General features: G+C 46.9%; 2 long non-coding RNA genes across 2 annotated transcripts in view; one reads left to right on the top strand and one right to left on the bottom strand.

Annotated features, from left to right (window-relative positions):
• LOC119169376 (uncharacterized) overlaps window positions 1-16,635 on the top strand; it is a 117,250-nt gene that overhangs the window by 91,874 nt on the left and 8,741 nt on the right. The gene's annotated exons all lie outside the window — the stretch shown is intronic.
• The window catches only part of LOC142786993 (uncharacterized), a 138,119-nt gene that overhangs the window by 84,443 nt on the left and 37,041 nt on the right, over window positions 1-16,635 (bottom strand). Inside the window, exon 2 of the long non-coding RNA XR_012889210.1 lies at window positions 14,140-14,238. This is a non-coding gene — a long non-coding RNA (uncharacterized LOC142786993). The remainder of the gene's footprint in view (window positions 1-14,139; window positions 14,239-16,635) is intronic.

The raw sequence follows: 16,635 nt of genomic DNA on the forward strand, positions 1-16,635 counted from the left end.
ACTATACGGAAGATTACTAAGTGGTGCAATGCAGCGACGACTGAGACGACACGTGTGGGGGTTTCCCTGAACCTGTGAGACGTAAATCTTTTCAGTACTGCCTCTATCCTTCGCAGTCTTCTGGACGATATAATGATAATGGCCTTAGGAAATGGACGTTGGAAGCGTACTGTAAATGGTAAGATTTCTCAGCAAGTGCGGCGGATTTACTGCAGTAACTACAAAACATTCTGTGTATTTTTTTATTTCTTTATAAACTTAATTGACAAGAGGTCTTACACAAGGCGGCCGCAGTTAAAATAAACAATGCATATTCGTTAGCGGCAACTTCAAACAATAATTCTCAACCACAGATTTAAGTGCCCAAATAGTTAGAGGGGCGAAAATAGAGGTAGGCAGGTGATTTTATTATTTAACTGTGTCCAACCTAAAAAGACGGGAAACAAGTTAGCACGGCACTATAAGGGATCCGAAGAGGGTTAGTGTGACCAGACAAGTAAGATGACTCACTAATAGGTTCATTCATCAAGTGTGGATCACGAAACACTTTATAAAGATCGATAAGAGAGAATCTTTCCTGCTGGTTTAGAATAGGTGCATACATAATGGACTCTGAAACGGTAACATACTCCGGCCTACATCATTGCTTGAGTATTGTCCTGATGTTGGGAGCAAGCAGTGGAAACTTAATAAGAGCAATAAAACTGTGACAATTTTTCGACTTTATCGGTGGGAATCGCGGCTTACATGTAGAGTGAGAAGAGTCAGAATACCTGAAATCTACAGGCCTCTGTTGTGCCCTATTTCTGAAGTATTAGCTGATAGCGAGGTACAAACCACACACATACTATAAACGTTTACAGAAATCAACCTTTCTCTTGAAACAAGAGGTCACGACAAACCACAGCATGTATTCGGAACCGTGCGATTGTGGCTTCCTGTTCATTTTTTTAATTGGTCCTTTTTCCACACTGAGGCGTATTGGAATTGCCGCCTCTGCAGTCAGCTACGTGATAGACATGGCGCCGCATTGCACTTATAAATATAATAGTATCGAACAGACATTCTGGCTGGCCTTATTTTCCTACCCGTCTTGCATAAAACCAGTGCGTTCTTGGTGCCGAATCGAGGCCGCACAGGTGGTAAAGTGTTTATCACCGATGCAGTAGGTACTGAGTTTGATTGCTATACCTCCGAGGACCCACCGTTTTTCTTCCATTGGTGTAGAGGAGTATCTCGGCATAATTCACGATGATGTATGGGCGCTCATCTCGAAGGTGACCCCACAATGTTTTGCGCAAGTATCTGGCGTCATACGTGGCGTCATTTGGCGTCATATCTGGCGAAAGTATCGGGCTGTGCCCGTTCAACGCCGGCTGCAACTTACAAGACAAGGCCAAATGCAATGACCTTATGCATGCATAGTACGGTTTTTATAGATAAATTACAGGCTGTTCAGAGTGCCTGTGACGTGGCTGAGAGTCACCATTTCCCGGTTGCATCATAGGCAGAGCCACCATGTTAATTGGGGTGCCTTGGGCTCGCCTTAGTAATAATTTTCCTCGGGACGTTTCAGTAAAATTTTTTGTGACTGTCATTGCCCGTATTTCTCAGCACAGCACCGGTGAATTGGTCTGTAATCCGCAGCGACATTGAAAGGTAGAAGATTGCCGCTGCTGGGCACCTACCTGTGAAATTGATACAAGAGCGCGTTACCGGGCAGGCGATTGGCAGAAAGAACCTGTCAGTGATTCGGTAATTCAGTAACTGCAGATGCGACCCTTCATTTTGCCTCAGAAAGAGAGCTTAGCTATTTTAGGTCTACAGACATGAAATCTAGAATTTTGTTGAAATGATTTTAGTTGAACACTAATGTCCGTGTGTCCTATACAAAAAATGTCACGAGTTACCCCACATCACTTCGCGAGGACTAGGAAACCGCGTAGCTATCGGGGGGCGCGGCGCTGATGTTTGGGAAAACAGGGACTCTCCCATATTTCGTATAACGAACTGACAAAACATTTCTACCTGGAGCGGAGGCAATAGCCACCACCACACAGAAAACTAAGCAGACATCAAGCTCTGACACTCAGGCTTCTTCAAGTCGGGGAGTGGCCTAACTCCACACTATTGCAAAAGATTTATCCCGACATACGTCGGCCAACGAATACATGTTATTTCTGCAACGACATAGCTGATTTAGAACAAATGCTGTGGTGGTGCCTCGCGTTACGCTGTGGTGTAGTTATCACGCTTTCCAAATAGGAGGGCTCCAAACTGAAACAACAGTTATAGGTAGTCCAATGGGCCCGCGACGCCGCAGAGAGACTTGATCTTTCTGTTCAGACGTGGGAACTGTCCGCAACGTGCCAAAGCGCGTTCTGAAAGACCTAATGAAGTTCATACATTCATAAGGCTAAGGTTTCATTTTAAAACAGTGGCACATTGTGTATATTTAGTGTAAAATTATTCATGCGAATCTGCAAAAATAGTTGACGTCGTAAAAGCAAGCAAACGTAATGAATGGGCTTTACGTCACGTAGTCTCAATTTAACTTGCCGATAGCCACAGGTGGAGTCAGTTTCTTTTCTTGGATTATGCGAGGCAACTTATTTTTTGAAATCAGGCACCCGATAAAGAAAGTATAGGGGATGTCATATAAGTGATTATGACGTATAGTGAAGGAAGAAAAGTGGGTGTAAAGATAACTTGCAGTGGACAAGGCCCATACCTGCGACCTCATACTAATATCCCCTATAGTTTCCTTGGCATCATGGTCTATTATAATTCATTTTTATTGAGTCTGACAAAAGGAATGATGCGTTAAAATTAGTGTAAATTTATTTAAACTTTTCTTCTTAACTTATTGTTCGTGACTTCGTAGCTACCCTGTTTGTCTCTTTTTATGTGTTGCCAATAACGGCCAATACTTGTTCGCGAGCTTCTTCGCACTCATGACAAATTCGATGAAACGTGCCTGGTCATTGAACGCCCACCATAGCTGTAGTGCCAAGTTCTCATGAGTGAAAGCTGTGAACCATTTATCAGGCGCCTCCCGCGAGTCCTCCACCACCTGTCAACAAAAAACGGCTCTGTCATCGCGTGTGGAATCAACCCCGCCTTCTGCGTGCACACGCACGGCCATTCAATGCTGTGCTCCCAGGACTTGAGTGGATATCGTTCGCGCGTTCTTTGTCAGCTAATTGATATAACGCGCACGTGTCTCGCGTTTCTTTGTTTCAAGCGGGAATTCCCTGCTGGTAGAGGACTCAGCTGTTTCCTTTCCTCATCAGGGCGCGCGCGTCACGAGATGCAACCGCGCCGGGCACCATCGCTCTCATTCACACACATCGCCAATGTAACTAATAATTGTAAGCGAAGTTTCTATACGTGCATATTTTGGTGCTGGCGACTGCGGGAATAACCTGGAACTGGTCAGTGTTCTCGAATGCGGCCTTCGAAGGTGAACCTGTCACATACGTATTTTTATGAACCGTTTTGCGATAAGTGATACTCTCTCGTTCGTATTGCTGTGTTGCAAATGAGGAAGACGAAGTATGCGGAGCACAATAAATAGCCATGAGCGCTGGCTTGTTCAGTTGTTCCAGTGCCATCGACATAGTCAGACGTCCGAGTCCCTTCTTGGCGTTTCTCTACAAGCTTGTCGGCGATCAGCTGTTTTTGATGTGGAGGTTGGTCTCCAACGAAATTATTTGCCCCTTCACGTCCTCCCAATTCATTGTTGCCTGGGCGTGAACGCAGGACCGTCGTTGCTTCTCGCATGTAGCTTATGAAATGTCGAGCCTTGGTGGAATGGTGGTTAGGGTTCTCGGCCGCGGACCCAAAGCTCCCAGCTTCGGTCTCTGCCGAGGTGGTCGCACTTTGATGGAGGTGAAATGACAGAGCCCCGTGTAGTGTGGGGTGCCAGTGCACGTTAAAGAACACGAGATGGTCGAAATCGCTAGAGCCCTCCACTACAACGTCTCTCATATTCATATCGCCGTTTCGGGATGTGAAACTCTAGATATAAAACAATATTTTGAAATGTAGCACTGCCAAGCACGTGGATACTTTTCCATTTCCTGCCATGGAAGGAGGTCAAAGTTAGGAGGCAGCATTTGGCAATGTGAAAAAGAAACGAAGCAAAGAAAAAAAAGCATAGGTAGCAAGAAAGAAACAAAGAAAGGAAGACGTTCTTTTCTTCCTCTTGTTCTGGAACCACATTGAGGATGATCACTTATCATAATCACTAAAAACAAACAAACAAACAACAACAACAACAACGACAACAACAAGCTAGTGAACAGCGTGAAACGCAGGCAGGACCTCGTATAAGGGTAGGAATTAGAGAAGGAAACGAGCGCAAAATAGGGAGAGAGAGAGAGAGAGAAAGGGAAAAAAGAAAAAAAATGACAGAGAAAGACAGATAAAGAAATAAATCAAGCGGTGGGATGAAACTAATATAAATAAAGAAAGAAAAAAAGAGATAAAAACAAAAAAATGTAAAAAAGAATAGTAGTGAGGAGGAAATAAAAAGCAAACCGAAAAGAAAACAGGCTGCGTAGCAAATCGGGTGTCTAAGACTGATTGAACTCCCTACTTATCCTTGTCCGTCATTCTCTTCTTCTCTTCGAATTTCAGGTTTGGCACCCCTAGTGCTAAGTTGCCCGAATATTTCATAACCTCGATAACTGTTAGGTAGTGGTTAACTTCATTATACAGTCTTGTCGTCAGTTGCAGTAACTATGCCACCCGAGTCTGTGTCTGGCTCCACCACATCGTATTGTGGAAGCATACGCGGGTTGCATTGATAACGGACGTTCAAACACCATAGTGCGGCAAAGTAAATTTTAAATATTTCTAACTATGTTAAATTTCAATATTGCTAAAGGTTTCTCGAGCAATGAATGTCTTTTTTTTTTCCCACATCAATCGTAATAAACGGCGCACAGTTTAAGCGAAATGCGTCTCCATTTTTCTTTCTTCTTTTTTTTTTAGTTCCGCAGTGTGACCATGAGGTACCGTTTAGCGACGCATGCATATATATTCTGTCCTTGAGGCGCGCACGCCGCTACATCTTGCACAGAGATTTGAATATTGTTTCACTGAGTACTGCCAGTAGCGTGGACAGAAGTACAAGCGCTTGTGAAATACTAAACACGTCTTTGTGACGTTTGCAGATTAGCCGTAATCGTCTTAAGAGTTTTATACTGCTCGCGCAAAACAACTCGCGCTGGCGTCGCTCCAGCGCTTCTTCAAAATCCTCTGTCAAACAAAGCGCCACCGGCTGCTATGTGCGGTTGCACAGAAAGTCTCGGAATATGATGCACCTGTATACGTAAATCCCCCCAATCTACCACAGAAGTGCGTAATCAGAAAGGAAATGTAACTTTACTCCTCCCAATAAAACCCCAATTAGGCGTCGAATACAGTTACACGTCCAGAAGTTGTGCGTCTTGTGTTTCGAAAAATTTATTCCCACAGACAGTGATCATCAATAACATTTCAACAGAAAATTTTCACAAAAGCAAATTTCGGCAGATCCCACGTACCTGGAAATCTGCGTTATGCGAAGCATGAGGAGGGAAGGTAACCGTGTTGCAATTTTTTTTATTGACCGACACTTCATGAAATGACTAAATATGCGTACAAGTGTTGCACGTACAGACATATGTAGAACAGTTGCAGATGGTTATATAACCAGTTGTTGGCACTTGCGCAACAGTGACAACTGGAACATGCGTATTAGGAACACCAGAAGCTGATATGAGCCCCGCCATGGTGGTCTAGTGGCTAAGGTACTCGGCTGCTGACCCGCAGGTCGTGGGATTGAATCCCGGCTGTGGCAGCTGCATTTACAATGGAGGCGTAAATGTTGAAGGCTCGTGTGCTAAGATTTGGGTGCACGTTAAGGAACCCCAGATGGTCGAAATTTCCGGAGCACTCCTCTACTTCGTCTCTCACAATCATATGATGGTTTGGGGACGTTAAACCTTACATATCAATCAATCAAGGTTTCATCCACGTCGGCTGCTTCGGTGTTTTCGTTTCTTAGATAGCAGGTGAAGCATGTTTTTCAAGCAAAGCTTGTTGTCGTTAATAGATGATGAAGGTATATGACTAGCGCGAAAATGTTGATTATGACATGCGTGTCATGTAAGAGCACGACTACACGCCACGCTTATGGTGTGCTCGTGGAAGTTTCGCTAGCTTCATATATACCAAACTTGTTATTACGTGACCTGAATGAATGACGAAAGTATACAAGACTGGTGCAAACATAATAATCATTACATGCGTGTCATGCAACAACATGACTACAAGCAATGCTTATAGTGCACTCTCGGTCATTTCGCTGGCTTCACATATACCAAATTTTGTATTACATGACGTGAATGGATGACGAAGATATGTGACTTGTGCAAACATGATATTCATATGTGTGCCGTGTAATAACATGTAGATGTCAATGGCCGCTAATTGGGAATGAGAGACAGGAGAACTCGGCTTTTAGTTAACGCACACGCTGCGAATTTTTTAGGGGCGAAGCTCCTTATAGCGGGACTGGCCGCTAGGGGGCCAACGTGAGCGGATGCCTGCAACGTCGGCTCCGGCAAACGGTACGTGCTACTCTTTACCAACCTTTCCTGCGGTCACTAGCCTGTTCGAACAGCGACATAAGGGTCTGAGGAAGACAGAGACGACGCCCATTCCGGGCAAACTCCGACGTTCTGTGTGCAACAATTAGTGAACCGAGACGCTGAGCATCCGAGCTAAGCCTCTCTGAGACTCCGCTCCTTCGTCGACACTGGCAGCAACGCCTCCCGTTATTATGGAAGTAACGGTTGAGGGCCACACCATCTCCGCTGAAGAGCTCCAGGCAGGCAATTGGACACCAGTTCTCTACAAAGCCTATGCGTCTCGACCAGCCTGTTCACAGAAACCACTTTCGCAACCCAACGCTACCGTCAAGGAGACCAACCCGAACGCCATGCGCGTCGAAGCAGCTGCAACTGGAAGAGGCAAGACGCCAACCCACCTACCACCTGCTACCAAGGAGACGCGCATCATTGTAAAACGCAGCAAGCAACTGCCGCCACTCCCACCGAACGCTATTCGCGTCGTTGTTCGTCCGCGAGGTCAACTGCGACTCCTAGATGTCCCAACGCCTCGACTCATGAAGGCAGTGCAGGCCGCACTTCAAACCACTCTGCCCGATGATTTCTGCCTGCGCATACACCCCACTAATAATACATTCACGGCAGCTACAACACACTCCGCCGCAGCCGAGCTCCTAAAGACGCTGACTTCACTCACCATTGGTGGCCATGCTTACCCCTGCATGGCTTACGTGGCACCCCCACCAGGAGCTACAAGAGGGGTCATCTCAAACGCCTTTGACGACGAGACGCCAACCCAGCTGTACGAAGACCTGGTCAAACGGAATCCTGAATACTCTATACTCGCAGCCCGACGAATGGGGAAGACGCACTCCATTCTCATCACCTTCGACGCCAATGAGGTGCCACATTCCATTAAATACATGGGAGCCATTCACCGCTGTACTCCATACCGCGGAAGTCCGGATGCTTGTACGAACTGCAGACTACCGGGCCATCGTCACGACGTATGCCCAAGCCCCAAGACTAATCTTTGCCCACGCTGTGGCAGCCAACACTCACCCCAGGAACCTCCTTGCACGCCTAAGTGCATTCTGTGCGAGGGCCCTCATCTTACCGGCACTGGTTCATGCAAAGGACGCAACCTTCACCAGCCACGCAAAACGACAAAGCAACCTCAAACGCAGCGACAAGAACCGGTTCCACACGGGGACAACTTCCCCCAGTTGTCAGCGGGACCCACTCAGCCCAGCCAACTCAGCCAACCCAAGCAAGCCTGGACCGAGCCGCTTAAACAAGATTGGGGCCCTCCCCGTTCGCCCTGCAAGAACGCACTATCATCAACAGTGACTTCCAGTCTGCAAGACGCTCTGGCCAAGTCTCGGGAGGAGGCAGCGGCAGCCAAAGCAGAAGCTCAAGCAGCCCGAGCTGAAGCCGCTGCCCTTCGAGAACACATCGCGAAGCTGGAGACCCAGATAAGTACTCTCGCCACAAGCCATGCCACTCCACCTACCCCAACTCCTACTACATCCCAAACTCCTGCGCACAACCCACCCAACACCTCTAGCATGTCTTTCCCACCCAGCCATGTCAACGCGACATCCTGCTCTGATTCGCTTGAGTTAGATATCGACACGGCATTTCCTCGGCACACAAATCAGGACATTACCCCGCGTCCCTCAACACACAGCTCACTAGCCGATATTCCAACCATGCTTGAGTCTTTTACTGCTCGTTTTGAGGCAAAATTGCAGGAAGGTATCACCAGCATCAATCAGGAATGCACAACGCTCCAAGATGCGGTAATCCGTGTAACAACAGACAATGCAGCACTTAATCATCGTCTTGATGCTTTAGCTCAAACATTAACTGACCGCTACAACAATCTTGAATCACAGCTCAATTTGTTCGCAACATGCCTTGCAAAACGGGATCTCACCCCAAGTAAACGCAAGAAGCCCAAAGCAACTGAAGGGCAAGACAATCCACTCCCTGACGTCACTAACGACTCCCAACCTTGCGCGGCGGCTACGCCCCTTCTCAATTCTCATGATGGCAGCTCTAAACCGTAATCTAACACTCTGGCAGTGGAACTGCCGAGGTTTTGGCCAGAAGCGTCATGTTGTCCACCAACTGCTATCTTGCGCTGCGGGACCCGATATCCTTGCCCTACAAGAACCCTCCAACCCCCTAACCTTACCCGGCTATACTTCTATTACACCCACATCCCCTACACCCTCTCGGGTGGCGTTTCTAATTAATCGCTCAATCACCACCATCTCCCACTGTTTAGCAGTCCAAGACATTGATCACCTCTTAATTGAGCTTGTGCCGCAACATGCCAGAGCTAAAAGCCTCTTCATCCTGAATGTATACAGCAGCCCTAAGTGCTTACAGGGCAACTTCCAGCGCCTCTTTACGCTCGCGAAACGCATAGCCAATAAGTGCCCCCTACTCGTCGTGGGAGATTTCAATGCCCCACATACAGCCTGGGGTTATCCGCGCGACACACCAAAAGGACGTCGGGTGTGGTTAGCAGCGCAGCAAGCCGGCCTCTCACTGCTCACCGATTCTGCCTTTCCGACACGCATAGGGAATAGTGTCTGCAAGGACACTACACCAGATCTCTCGTTCGCACATCGCCTCCCTCATGCCACATGGTGCAACACACAAGAGAATTTGGGTAGTGACCATTACATTATCGAAATTCTCTTAAATATGCAACTACCCCGCAGGGTTCTCAGAGGTTCCACTTTTACCAACTGGGATTTTTTCCGCACTTATAGGGCAACACGCACCCACGCCTCTATCACGGACATCACTGAATGGTCAGAACAACTCCGGAGTGATGTCCGATCCGCAACTCGTCTAGTACGAGAGGACTGCCCAAGCGACACAGTTGACTCTCGTCTCCTACATTTATGGGACGCTAAAACAAGCCTAGAACGACGCTGGCAAAGCCAGCGTTGGAACCGAACTCTTAGACGTCGCCTGGCCCGCCTGAGCAAAGAGATAGAGACCCATGCAGCCACTCTTTCGCGACAGAACTGGGAATCGCTTTGCAACAAATTAGATGGCAATATGAGTATGCCTCAGACTTGGAATTTGTTCCGACACTTAATTGACCCAACTCAGTCAAAGACTACCCAAAGACACAACCTCACCAAACTCCTACATACTTGCGATAAACCTCCACCAGAACTACTACAGGAACTTCGAAATCAGTACTTCCCAACATACCCTGCCGTATTGTATCCCGATTATACAGGTCCTCCTAATGAGCTCCTCGACCAACCCATTACAGTAGCCGAAGTTCAAGCCGAACTACAGAAACTAAACACTTCCTCAGCCCCCGGTCCGGACAATATTCACAACAAAGCACTCCGTAATCTCGACGACCAATCAATTGCCGAGCTTACTGAATACTTTAATGAGTGCTGGCTAAGGGGCATCCTCCCACCACAATGGAAAGAGGCCAAGGTTGTCTTTATACCCAAACCTGGGAAACCTCTCCTTACGTCTAACCTCAGGCCCATATCCCTCACTTCTTGTGTCGGCAAACTCATGGAGCACGTACTCCAAACCAGGCTCTGCCAGTACCTAGAAGGCAAGAATCTCTTGCCTGCTTGCATGTTTGGATTTCGCCCTGGACTTTCCACACAGGACGTTTTCCTACAACTAAAACATCACATTCTTGACTCTCAAACCTGCGATACCAGAGCTATCTTAGGAGTAGATCTAACAAAGGCATTTGACAACGTTGCGCACTCAGCTATTCTAGAGAACCTTATAACCCTGGGAGTCGGCGTAAAGATGTACAACTACATCCGCGACTTCCTCAGCCACCGCACAGCAACACTTACCTTTGGCGATCACAGCCTGCCAGGCATCACGCTTGGAGCCCGTGGTACGCCCCAGGGAGCAGTCCTCTCACCTATTCTTTTTAACATAGCACTTCTACATCTGCCCCAAAAACTGGGTCAGATCCCCGACATCCACTTCAGCTTCTATGCCGACGACATCACCGTCTGGGCAAACCGTGGCAGTGACGCCGAAATAGAAGAACACTTACAGTTGGCACTAACCACCATCGACACATATGTTCGAGAACGTGGCCTTACCTGCTCCCCTTCCAAATCAGAGCTCTTTCTTTACCGACCGAAGCAGCATGCTTCAGCCATTCCCCCTATCTCTCTCACGCTAGGTGCCCACCCCATCCCACTTGTCTCAAAAATTCGGGTGCTAGGGCTAGTACTCTACTCACATGGCGCACATGGAGAAGTCATCAGGACTCTCCAAACACATGCTCAGCAGACCATTCGGCTGATTCGTCGCATAGCGAACCGTCGGGCTGGCCTACGCGAGCGAAACACGCTTCGCCTCACCCAGGCTTACATCGTCAGCCGCACCACGTATGCCCTCCCATACCTACCTCTCCGACAAAAAGAGAGAGACCGCATTAACGCGCTTCTACGAAGTTGCACAAAAACAGCTCTACGCCTTCCCCCAAGCACATCCAATGACAGACTCTTCAAACTTGGTGTACATAATACATTCGAGGAACTCGCTGAAGCCACCTTTACGGCACAAATATGTCGTCTGTCTAATTCGGTGAGTGGCCGCGCTCTTTTGACCCAATTAGACTTATCCCCAATAACAGAATCACCTGGAAGGGTCCCTCTTTCTTCTAACCTCCGCTCTCACCTAAACGTACCGCCCATTCCCAAGAACATGCATCCTGTGCGCGACGAGAAACGCAGAAAGGCAAGGGCCCGGGCCCTCCAGAGACAATATGGCGAGGACCAGAATGTAGTCTACGTTGACGCAGCGGAATATGCGTCAAGATCCCGCATGGCCCTTGCGGTGGCTGACAATCAGGCAAATCTCCTAACTTCTTGCTCAATTGTCACAAATTCCTCCACAGAGGCAGAAGAGGCAGCCATCGCGCTTGCTCTCATCTCCACACCTGCCACCACTATCATTAGCGACTCGAAATCAGCTATTCTTAACTACGCCAATGGCCTGATATCATGTAGCGCTGCTCGCTTGCTACGCTTCTGGCAGCCTCAGTGCTCCACAACCCTGATCTGGACGCCAGCACATGCCGGCCTCCTTGGCAACGAGGAGGCTCATTCTCTAGCCCGAGGTCTCACATTCCGGGCAGGAGAAATGGAGCCCCCTCCACAGGTCGAGGAGCGCTTGCTCTCTTTTCGTGATATTCTATCGTATTACCGGGAACAACGAAGAATATACGCACCCCCAGCCCCATCCCTAAACATAGCGCAGGCCACACATTGGCGACGCCTACAAACTCGAACTGCTCCATACCCCGTATTACTAAACGCCCGTTACCCAGACCATTTCCCCTCTTCATGCAAACTTTGCGACAAACCAGGAGACTTCCTCCACATCCTCCTCACATGTCCCACCTTCCCACATCCCCCACCTCCGGCTGTGGCAGTGTCATACTGGGAGACCATCATGACCAGCACTTCTGCGTTCGATCAGCGCCGGATCATCTCGTGCGCCATGAAGAGGATCGCACTTCAAGGGCTTTCCTTTGCTTTGTAAGGGTGCCTCCTCACTGCGAGGGTGCACCCACGTGCCATGAGGGGGCTCGGCCCCCACGCTACACAGTGGCAATAAATGTTTCTACCACCACCTCCTTATAGCGGCACCCGTTCGTCCGTCGTAGCCGTTGTAGTGTGTAACAAGTATAACAGTTTGACCTCCAAGGTGGTGCCGGTGAGAGATTTCTTCTGTGCGTTGTTTAACAATAAAAGATAGTGCTCAATGTACATGCCAATGGCTGCTAATGGGAAATGAGAGACAGGAGAATTCCAATTTTACTTTCTTACGGCTTGCCCTTCGTATCTACTTCCCACCTTTAACCACCCCAAGTTCTTGGTATATACTAGTTCACTGTATTCATGGCACTGCGGCTCAACGCTCGCTAAACCTTTCTAAAACTAAGGAGGTTACACCCAGCTACTACTACTACTACTACTACTACTACTACTACTACTACTACTACTACTACTACTACTACTACTACCATTTCTACTGCTACTACTACCCCTACTACTATTGCTGCTACCATAGAGGTTTCTAAATATACACAAAAGAGAACTCTGGCGCTAGAGTCTATGGGAGCTGCAAGGTACGGTGCTTCAGAGAGCATGGGAATGGTGGGTAGTACGCGGATTTGTCTAATTTTCGTACGTATGATTCTGTATGTGTTCGTGTGGCTCTAAACTGTTTTCTCACGACACAGAAATCAGCCAATGTTCAGCGGTTGTACTTCACCACCTTATTATTTTATGCTTACCTTTTCAAATCGAGTCACGAAGTTCAAAAAGATTCGTTCTTTCCTTCGAAACAAAACCGTAACACAGCAATAAACAAAGCCACACGTGCGATTCGACACCCGCAAGTACGAAGATTAGACAAACTCGTGTACTACCCATCATTTCCATGCTCGCTGAACGATCGCAGCGCCAGAGTCCCTTCTAGTATTTTAAGAAACTCTATGACTGCTGCTGCTGCTACGACTACTACTACTACTACTACTACTACTACTACTACTACAACTACTACTACTACTACTACTACTACTACTACTCGTCTATTGATAGAATGCGCGAAACAACTAGTTCCGTGAACAACAACAACAACAACAACAACAACAACAACTACTACTACTACTACTACTACTACTACAACTACTACTACTACTACTACTACAACTACTACTACTACTACTACTACTACTACTACTACAACTACAACGACGATGGTGACGACGACGACGAAAAGGTCTTACATTCACGCCTAATGAAATCTCACATCTATTGAGGTCTTGCACAGCCTTGGTACCACCGCTCTAAAGTTCGTAGTTGTGCACTATCACTAGATTGATAATTTCATTACGACTCTCCTTCTCGTTAACTGTCTTCTTTTTTTGAGCTTGTAGTAATTAGTCTTAGCTTAAAGCGAAGAACAAACGATTGCAGCTAATGGTCATATGCGTCATCTGAAGATCAACTTTGTTGCCACTGATTCATGTCACACTAGCTGTAGTGCCAAGGTTAGTTACATGGCAGATACCGGGATTGTATTGCGGCTCTGAATTGACAAGTTCTTTTTATCATAATATGCGTGTCTATCGTTGACAACTGCGCACTTTGCAATAGTATTAACGCTACATTTCGCTCGCACAAAAAAGAGAGTATATGTTTATCGTTGTAATAAGTCCTGACCGGTCAAGCATACGACTATTTTTAACGAGACACGTTGGCTCTTTTTCGGGTCCCACAGGTCCCCTAAGAGAGTGTAATGATCTGCAAAGGGAGTTTACGTGTTTTTCAAAAGAGGGTCGTATACATGGCAACTCACGCCTCACAAAACCAGCAAAATGACTTTTGTATTCAGCACGAAGCTGTTTAGCAAGTCGTTCCTTGTTAGTACATCCAGGAAACAATCACCATTTTAAATGGTTACGTGCCAGAGAAATACTTACAAGTGGTGTGCCAAAAATGAAGAGGGCATGCAGCAGTTAGTGCAGCAAACGGCGGCGAGGCAACGGCGTCTGCACGAACGCCTTGAAACGAAGAAAGGCCTGCGCCAATGACCATGTGCACGTAGATGTATGTATGAGAGGTGCGAATGCCTGATCTCATCACAAGTTTCTTTCTCTGTAGCTTGAACATTCGCGTCGAGTCTGTGACTGTCTGTGGTTTTACACGAACCCCCGTGCACCGATAATCAACGTTGAAACAACCTAACACCACCTAGCAACTAGCTAGAAGTAGACTACACAAACAACATGCATAACCTCGGTAATCCTTAAAAACAACCTATATGAGCTACCAGATATGGCTTATAGAAATAATTCAGTTTGGCAGATACAAGCCTTGCGCTGCTCAAAGAAAGGTTCGCTATTTTTTTATAGCTCCGCCGTGGTCATCTAGTATATAGGGTACACGGTTACTGACCCGCACATCCCAGGATCGAATGCCAGCTGTGGCGTCTACATTCTAGATGGAGGCGAAAATGCTGTAGGCCCGTGTGCTCAAATTCGGGGGTACGTTAAAGAACTACAGGTGGTCAAAATTTCCGGACTCCTCCACCCCTACAGAGTTTCTAATAATCATGTGGTGGTTTTGGGATGTAAAACCGCACATATATATCTACTTTCTTTATTACTGCGTGGGCCACTGTTTCTGAAAGACTTAGACTGCAAATTACAATCATTTTGCATAAATAAAAAAGGTCACAGTTTGGCCAAAAAGGCGAAGCAATGAATGTGAGAGCAACATTATCGAATGTTTTACGAAGCAAGGCTAGTAATTTTAGGAGCAATAATATTTGTAATAAACATGCACTTGCTAAGTAACCAAGTTTCCTGCGGCAAGGTCATAGCGAAATGAGTTATACGAAGTGAGGCTGGCAGTCGATTCGTTTAGATCCATTCTCACGTAACCCTACAAAACGCTGATTAAGATAACGTGACCACTCTAGGCACACTCTTCGCACCATTTTTAAATTCGGCGAATTTCAGCATATCTATCTATCTATCTATCTATCTATCTATCTATCTATCTATCTATCTATCTATCTATCTATCTATCTATCTATCTATCTATCTATCTATCTATCTATCTATCTATCTATCTATCTATCTATCTATCTATCTATCTATCTATCTATCTATCTATCTATCTATCTATCTATCTATCTATCTATCTATCTATCTATCTATCTATCTATCTATCTATCTATCTATCTATCTATCTATCTATCTATCTATCTATCTATCTATCTATCTATCTAGCCGCCTACGACTTTTACCTTTCCTTGCCGTTTCAATAATGGTATCGATACCAAACTTGGTATGACACATCATGACTGTATGGAAAACATATTTGACTAGTCATAACACGAAAATCATGACATGTGTGTCATAAATGTCATGATTTACATTTCATGGTCCTGCAGCTCTTGCGGTCGTTTCGTTCACATGGCATGTTGCAAAACTGGTATGGTATGACATGATTGGATGGCGAGCACAAGCCACAGACCCTCACATGAAAATCATGACATGCGTGTCATGTAACAACATCACTACATGCCACGCTCATGACGTGCTCGAAACTGTTTCGTCAGCGTCACATATACCAAATTTGGTAGTACAGTACGTGAATGGATGGCGAAGGTATGATACTGGTGCAAACATGATAAACATGAGATGTGTTTCATATAACAACATGACTACATGCTACGCTCATGATGCGCTCGCGGCCATTTCGCTAGCTTAACATGTACAAAACTCGGTATTAGGTGACGCGAACACACGACACGGGTAAATGACACACCCAAACATGATAATCACGACATGCGTGTCATGTAACAACATGACTACATGCCACACTGATGATGCACTCACGGCCGTTTCGCTAGCTTCACATATGCCAAATTCGGTATTACGTGACGCCAATGAATGACGAAGGTATGTGACCGGTGCAAACACGATAATCATGAGATGCGTGTCATGTGAGAACATGAGTACATGCCACAGTAAAGGCGCCCATACGTTTCGACGTGACGCGGTGCGCGTGCTCGCCGGCTTTCATTTCGTCGCGTCACGCCGGCGTTGCCATGCCAGGCACCGGTCCTGCCATATACTCGCAGGCACGCGCCGCGCTGCGTTGCTTTGATGCATGTGCATCGCGTCCGGCGTACCTCCGTCACGAAAAGAGTGAGACGCAGAGTTGTCTGGGTAACGCATCGGCGCGAAATGCAACATGTCGCATTTCGCGTCGGTTGCCGTCTGGCCGTGCCGACGGACGCTGGTCGCACCTGGCGTCAGACTTTAGAGTGCTCGATTTTTGCTAACGTAGCGTCACCGTGTCCAGCGTGCCCGCGCGTCAACGCAACATTGGAGTATATTGGGCCGTTCATGGTGCGCGCGTACCAAATTTGGTGTTACGTGGCGTCAGTGGATGACGAAATATAT

This window comes from Rhipicephalus microplus, chromosome 2 (genome assembly GCF_043290135.1).
Source record: "Rhipicephalus microplus isolate Deutch F79 chromosome 2, USDA_Rmic, whole genome shotgun sequence".
Lineage (NCBI taxonomy): Eukaryota > Metazoa > Arthropoda > Arachnida > Ixodida > Ixodidae > Rhipicephalus > Rhipicephalus microplus.